The following is a 7,930-nucleotide window of genomic DNA, read 5'->3' as shown; positions in this document are numbered from 1 at the left end:
CACAGTCCTGCTACTTTATTACCTCGTTATCTTCTTATGTCCATTCCTGCTGTAGATTAAGGACCTACTTATCACCCACTCAGATTCCTACAAGAGCCTCTGAAGAAATGCCTTGGTCTCCAGTCTTGCCCCCCCTTCAGATCTGCTGGATGCACTCTGCTTGATGCATGAACCATCCTCATCATGTTGCGCTGCTGCTCACAGCTGCTCCAAGGCTCCCCATCCATGTCAAGTAAGGAACGAACTTCTTCGCGTGGCCTAAAATACTCTTCAAAAGCCCCTCTTCTAACTTCTTCAATGGCAATTGAAGTCTTCTTCTCTCTAAATGCTAGCTTTCTCCATCTGCCTCACATTCTCTCCACCCCTGGGCCTTCGCACATGTTCTTCTCTCTGGTTATAGCACCTCCGCCCCCTACACCACCCCACGTTCACCAGGCTAACTCCTCTTCAGCCTCGTGTTTTTGGCAGACCCACAGGAGATTCTGAAAACTGTATTAAGTTCTAATTCTGCGAGATTCTTGTTGCAATATTCATGAAAAGCTATTCTCACCTCATGACCTAAATGCTGATTTCTTATGGACATTAAATTTGTTAACGAAGACAATGTGCCGAGCACTGAGTTAAGCCTTAGGAGATGAGGATGAGGAAGATATAGTTTCTGCACTTGAGGAACCATTGTCTAGTGGGAGACACATGTAACTAAATAACTTACAACATGGCAACTGTAATAATAGAGCTATAAAATCACCAAGGAGGTCATGGCCCCCTCTCCTAGGGGAGTTATGTAAGACTTCAAAAATTAGACAAACCTTAAATACTACTTAAAAAAAAAAAGCCTGGGTGGCTCAGTTGGTTAAGCGTCTCACTCTTGGTTTCGGCTCAGATCATGATCTCAAGGTTCATGGGTTTAAGCCCCGCATCAGACTCTGTGGTGGCAGTGCAGAGCCTTCTTGGAATTCTCTCTCCCCCTCTCTTTCTCTGCTCCTCCCCAACTTGCACGGTCTCTGTCTCTGTCAACAAACAAACACTCCTCCCCCACAAAAAACAAAAAAAAAAACAAAAAAAACCCAGTAGGATTGACCAGGTTAAGAAGGAAAGAAGAGAAACTCTAGACAACATATATAGCATATTATTATAATAATCAGCCTTAACATTGGTCTTTCATTTGCTAACCCTGCTGTTAACACTGCTGCTTTGACTTCCTCACCATTTGCAAGACCTGAACTTGTGGTAAAGAGAGTGGCACTGTTGAATTGTTATTAGACCCATTTACTTATTTCACAGCTGGGGTAGGGAGTGGAGTTGTGTTGGTGCATATTTATTGCCCGAGAGTTCCTTGTTCCTTTCTGTGTGGATATAGACAACTTTAGAAGTGTTTTCATAAAGGGTGGCCTATGCAAGTTTCAGTCAGCAAGGTCACAGCTCTTTCAAACTTTGCTGACACCTGGATTGCCACCGTGGGAAACTTTTTGCCTCTTGGGTAGACTGAAATGTATATTACATTCAGTGCTCCTGGTTTATTTGGGGTGTTTAGACATATTTACATTTTTGCTTAGGAAAGCATCTTTCCGAACTGTGACTAAAAGCTGTGAATTCCACCAGGAAACAGATCTTTATAGTATTGGCAAGGTTCTCATGTTCACTGTAAGCTCTATTTAAATATCTTTGGGGTTTGTCTGTGAAACACATATGTTCTTATTAATGATTACACATTAATAAAAATGATAACAAGTTAGCAGTTGTAGATGATTTTTCAATGGGAGCTCTAGCATGATGAAACAGGCTTCATTAAACTTCTGTTCCATTGAACGCTACTTATCCAAATAGGAATAGTTAAGACTTGCTCTACTCTAAAAATGAGATAATGGTTTATTTACACTGGCTGCAAAAGAAAATTACAGCTATTTTTTGCCATTCCTTACCTCACCACACCCTTCTACACTCATTCTATCCTTAAATAAGCTTATTCGATGTAGTTCTTTTTTTTTAACTGCAATAATATTAACTGACATTATTATTACAAATGTGTGCCACTCATGATGTGCAAGGTAGGTAACATTCAGAGCATGTTATGGGCACCTAGTTATTTAATACTTAGAGTATCTCTGTGGTAACACTGTTACTATTCCCGTTTACAGATGAGGGGATTAAAAAAGAAGAGAGGTTAGAAATGTGCTCAAGGTCATGGAGTTAATAACTGATGGTGCTGAGATATGAATCCAGACAGCCTAGTCCCAGGGATGGTGCCTTAAAAACACTACTTCCTTTTATAGCAGTCATAGTAAATATGCTTTTATTCACACGGTCATAGGAGAGGTTTACTTCATTTGAACAATCAAACCCAGGGACCCTCATGAACGCAAAAGTTACGTAGTCTTAAACTGAAAGTGAGATCTTGGGTCACAGGAGATGGTAGGAATAAGAATATGAGACTTCTCAGTTATGGTCATGTCCACGGCTACATTTCCAATACCAATCTCAAATGTGTGATATGTAATAGGATTCAACAATAATCTTAGTTCAATAAATGAAAGAGTGAATGAATGATTAATACTGCATGGGATGTAAGATCTCCCAGTTATGTCATCGGTAAGTAGCTCCTTCAGGCTACTCTTTGAAGTGAGAAAAAGAAACTCACTACCCTACCTCTTCCTGCAGCATCTCCATCCATCCCGTGGGCCCAAGAGAATGGAGGTATGAGAATGGGATATGGGAGAACCACGTAGAAATAACAGCCCTTACACTTCTTCCCATTGATAAAATAGAATCACTACATTATTTATTTATTTATTTTGAAAGAGAAACAGAGAGGGAGAGAGAGATGAAAGAAGGAGATAGAGAATCCCAAGCAGGCTTCACACTGGCAGCACAGAGCCTGACATGGGGCTCAAACTCATGAACTGTGAGGTCATGACCTGAGCTGAAACAAAGAGTCAGATGCTTAGCTGACTGAGCCACACAGGTGCCCCAGAAACATTATATTTTTAATGACCTCTGTGCTTAGATTCCTAGCTTTCTTTTTTTCATGCTTTTCCTTCCGATAATCTTGTTCCCTTAAAATTTAGGAATACAGTATCCATTTTGAGGACAATTATCCCAATTAAACTTGAGAGCTGAAAGAAATAGGACAAGGGAAATGATGTCAGGTCTCCATTCAGAAGTTGAGAAGTGAAACCAGACTGTCTGTCTCCCCCAAGCCTGTACCTGAGCAGCTCCCCATCACCAGAGAAAAGCACACAACTGACTTTTTTCATTTTACAAGTAGGACAACATGTCTTCTTTGGACACTCCACACTGCTTGACAGTCTTATCATAATTCTCTAGCATAGTCATCTTGTCACTTTCTAAAATGACCATTCACTTCTTCTCTTGTTTTGATAAGTCTCCTGAAATTTCCATTCATTCTTAGCCAATCATTTCCCTCATATTTATTTTGAAAACAGTCAGTAAATCAGACAGGAACTTTCTCATCTCCCTACTACCAGACCTACCTACCACGTGTAGGCCAACCCCACTTGTATGCCATCTTCTGTTAGTGTGAGGTCAACTCTTTTACTGGGGATGGGATCCTATGCTTCTTGCCTTCTCGCGGACTTTGCTTCTGCAATAGTTTCCTTCTATCCTTTAGAGAAATATATCTTCTCTGGGAGAACTTCAATTGGTGTATGAAAATGTTCTCACATTTCCTATCCAAACAAAAACATGTTTGACATGTCTCTCCCTCATGTGGCAGCCCCATCTCTCCGACCATTTTTGTAGTTTTCTAGTTAGCCTGTAGCTAGTATCTCTCATTCACTCACCGCGCATTTCCTCCTAAAAGTCCTCCTTCACAGATCTGAGTCTAACAGTCACGTATCTGTCTTATTTAACTTGAACTCTCAGCAGTCTTCAGGACAGTTGTCTGCCCTCTCTCTTTTAAAGCAATAGCTAATGGGGATATCAGTTAGCTATCACTTCATAACACATCACTCTAAAACCTGGTGGCTTAAAATAACAATTTATCATCGCTCTTGAGCCTCTAGGTCTTCTAAATGGTGTATATGGTCTTCACTTTCCTCACTTATGTGTTTATGGGCCACCACAGGTAATAGGGCTCGGTTGACCTCGGTTGATCTAGGCTGGATTTTTCCATATTGAGGATTGACTGTTCCCAGGGTAGCCTCATCTAGAGATTTTGAAATTGGTAGTTTTTCATACTCTGGCCAGCTTCGTTCTCTTAGTGCTGTTCGTCTAGAAAGTAATAGTGCTGATTTATTGGTGGCAATTCCTGATTTTGTGTGTGTTTGTGTGCTAACATAGAGGAAAAAAATTAGAAAACTTTTTATTCCTCTACACTTCTGTAAATTGCATGGGTTTGCTTTTAGGTACAATGGAAATAAGTAAGAACTTAATGGAGTCATTTTTCACTTTGCAGTTTCTGATTGTGCCAGAGATCAAAACAGGGACAGAGGAGGATTAAACACATCCTTACTTTATTCCATTTCTGTGTGAAGACCTGTATGAACAGGAAAATTATTTTAGGATATGTACCTGTGCAAAAAAAAAGTCAACATTTTTTTTTTTTGTGACTGAGAAAGCTGTCATAGATAAGTGAGTCGTCTCTGAAATATGTAAAACCCTTTTCATATGTAAATAAAGTAAAACTTGACAGCTCAGCCATCTGTGAGAGTGTGAGAGCTCTTGAAAATGACTCATTCAGTTAGACAAAGATATGAAACCATTTTTGAGTGTAAAATCTACATTTTACAGAGCTATAGCGCTACAGAGAATCTAGAATGCTGGAGATCAGCACATATTCCTGCCAATATAGTGTATTTGCTTCTTCCGTCCTTTTTGGTTCTTTGGCTGGTCTAACAATCAAATTAATGTAGGACAGATTAATAGAAAGAAAACAAATTTAATTACACACATACAGGATACTCATAAGAATATGAGACCCAAGGACAGTGGGACAATTGACGTTTAAATGCTATCTTGAACTAGGGAACAAGAAGGGCCTGGAGCTTCAAAAGGAAGGAGGGTGATTCTCAGGGAAATAAAAGGTGCAGATGTTTGGTAATTAGATATTTGTCCTGCCATACAGATAGGTCATTTAGATGTAAAAGTTATCTCTTGGTAATCACTCTCTTTCTCAAATTCTTTTAGGTAATTTAGGGGAGAAGTAAAAATTTTTTTGAGTCTGCTGGGTCTTGTTTGCCTTCAGCTCAAAATAGTCTGCATGCCAAAGGGGCACAATTTGAGGAGATGTTCTGAAATGCTTCAAATGGTTAGAATAGACTTGGGGTCATTAAAAACATTAACAAATACTGCAGATGTGAGAAAACTACAGGTCATGAATGCTGACTTTTGCAAATGGTCTGATATAGTATGTAGAATTGAATATTGAAGGGGCTGTAGAGATCATTTAGTTGAATGCCATTTTGTCTATTAAAACACTGAAAAAAATCTGAGGCCCTGAAAGACTGAATAAGTTGCCAATAAGACAGAGCGTGTGGGGCACAGCCAGGACCAGACACACAGGCTATTGTGTCAAGAGCAGGTCTTCGTCACTGTCCTCTGGCCGTAGTAGCTGCTTTACCGCTGAGAAAAATCCTATACTGATTTTAGTGTATTTCTATTGCATTCAAGCCTAAAAAAACCATCTTGTGTAGGCTCAGGAATTTATTATCAACTTGTGTGCTCCAGATTATATATTCAAGCTTTTCCTACGCAGAAAATCAACATCTTGATAGTTTTCATAATAAAGCATTTTAGATATTTTTCATGAGATAAGATATGTAAGGCAAAATCACAAGGCTATGATTTTGAGAGTTATCTTTTCAGATGACAATTTTTCAAATATGCAGTTTTGCTCACTGTTTTACATAACTCACCTCTGTAGGAGTAATCAGAATCTCCAAATCTGTGTTGAGGTAGAAATCCTCCATGGCTGTCCTCATTTTAGGGAGGCAATTTTACTTGATGCCTTATCTCCTTCCCCCTCTTTACCCCCCCCCCCCCCAAATTAAAGGACATTGTTCCTAGGAAAGGTCGATGATACCCTTCTGGTCATTAATTGGAGAATCAGTTGTCTTTCTGGTAAGTAGAGAAATCTATCACATGAAACCAAAATAAAAACTAACCTGTTTGGTTTTCTTGCCCCAAAAGCTGGGAAAAACAAACAATATTAAATTTTTCTTCCATTTGCCCAATGTCAATATAAAATTGAATGTTTCTGAGATTTAAGACTATGTGATAAAATTTTAATTTTGTCTGCTAGGGGGAACCTGAATCTAGTGCAGATTATTCTAAAACAATGATCCATCAGAATAATTTCAGTTTATATTTGGAATTGAATATATGAATAATTTGGCAACAATTAAAATTTACCATTTAAATTTTCTTTCAACTGGAGTTAAAATATGTCTGCATGTATTATTGGAGAGCGGAGTACTCAGGGATTCTTAATGATGTAAATATAGAAACTTTTCAGGCAGACAGTGTGGTAAGTAATGAAGGGTGGGGGTATTGAGTCATTGGTCAGACTGGAAGTCCCATGTCACTGTCACTCAAGCAACTGCAGGCAAGCTCCTTAATTGCTATTTCCCATTTTGTAAAACATGGATTCTTGCTAACATGACTCACCGTAATGGGATTGAGATCATTCATACATTGTACTTAAAGTGCCTGGTACTTAACAAGAATTAAGCGATTACTGTTTAGGTGGCTGGGCTAATGGCACACTGTCTGTATCAGTTTGGAGGACTGCTATACCCAAGCACCGAACATACTGGATGGCTTGTAAATAGTTCTGGAGGCTGGAACTCTAAGATTAGGGTACCAGCATGGTCAGGGTCTGGTGAGAACCCTCTTCCAGGTTGCAGACTGACAATTTCTCCCACTTGAGGGAACTAGCTCTCTGGCTTGTTCTTACAGGGGCACTAATTCTAATCACAAGAGCTCCAATCTCATGACTTGATTACCTCCAAATATGTGACCCTGGGGATTAGATTTTAACATATAAATTTTGGGAGGGACACAAGCATTCAATTCATAATACATACTAACCTGTTACATCACCTGGGACTTGTTTTGTTTTGTTTTGTTTTGTTTTTAAGCCTAAACATCTATGCTAGCAGCTCATTTAACTATTATTTAGTTTTTTCTTTTAAAAAATTGTAATTGAGGGGAACCTGGGTGGCTCAGTTGGTTAAGTGTTCAGCTTTGGCTCAGGTCATGATCCCATGGCTCTTGAGTTACAGCCCCGTGTGGAGCTCTGTGCTGACAGCTCAGAGCCTGGACCCTGCTTCAGATTCTGTGTCTCCAGTTTTCTCTGCCCTACTCCTGTTCTCCCTTGCACACTCTCTCTCCTTCAAAAATAAATAAACATTAAAAAATAAAAATAAGAAATGATGGTTGAAAGAAGAAGAAAAATAAAAATAAGAAAGATGGTTAGTTGAAGGTAGGCAGAGAGGATGGTTACATAACCAACCCATTTCTTTTTCTCTCATATCTATCTATCTTATTTTAGTGAGAGAGAGTGTGAGTGGGGGAGAGGGGCAGAGGGAGAAAGAGAATCTTAAGCAGGCTCCACACTCAGAGTGGAGCCTGAGGTGGGGCTCAATCCCACAACCCTGAGATCATGGCCTGAGCTGAAATCAAGAGTCAGGCACTGAGCCACCCAGGTGCCTCCCTCTATCTATNCATATCTATCTATCTTATTTTAGTGAGAGAGAGTGTGAGTGGGGGAGAGGGGCAGAGGGAGAAAGAGAATCTTAAGCAGGCTCCACACTCAGAGTGGAGCCTGAGGTGGGGCTCAATCCCACAACCCTGAGATCATGGCCTGAGCTGAAATCAAGAGTCAGGCACTGAGCCACCCAGGTGCCTCCCTCCCTCTATCTATCTATCTATCTATCTATCTATCTATCTATCTATCTACCTGTCTATCCAT

This window comes from Crocuta crocuta, unplaced genomic scaffold, assembly GCF_008692635.1.
Source record: "Crocuta crocuta isolate KB4526 unplaced genomic scaffold, BGI_CrCroc_1.0 scaffold207, whole genome shotgun sequence".
Lineage (NCBI taxonomy): Eukaryota > Metazoa > Chordata > Mammalia > Carnivora > Hyaenidae > Crocuta > Crocuta crocuta.
The sequence above is the reverse complement of the archived record's forward strand: the minus strand, read 5'-3'. Positions refer to the sequence as shown.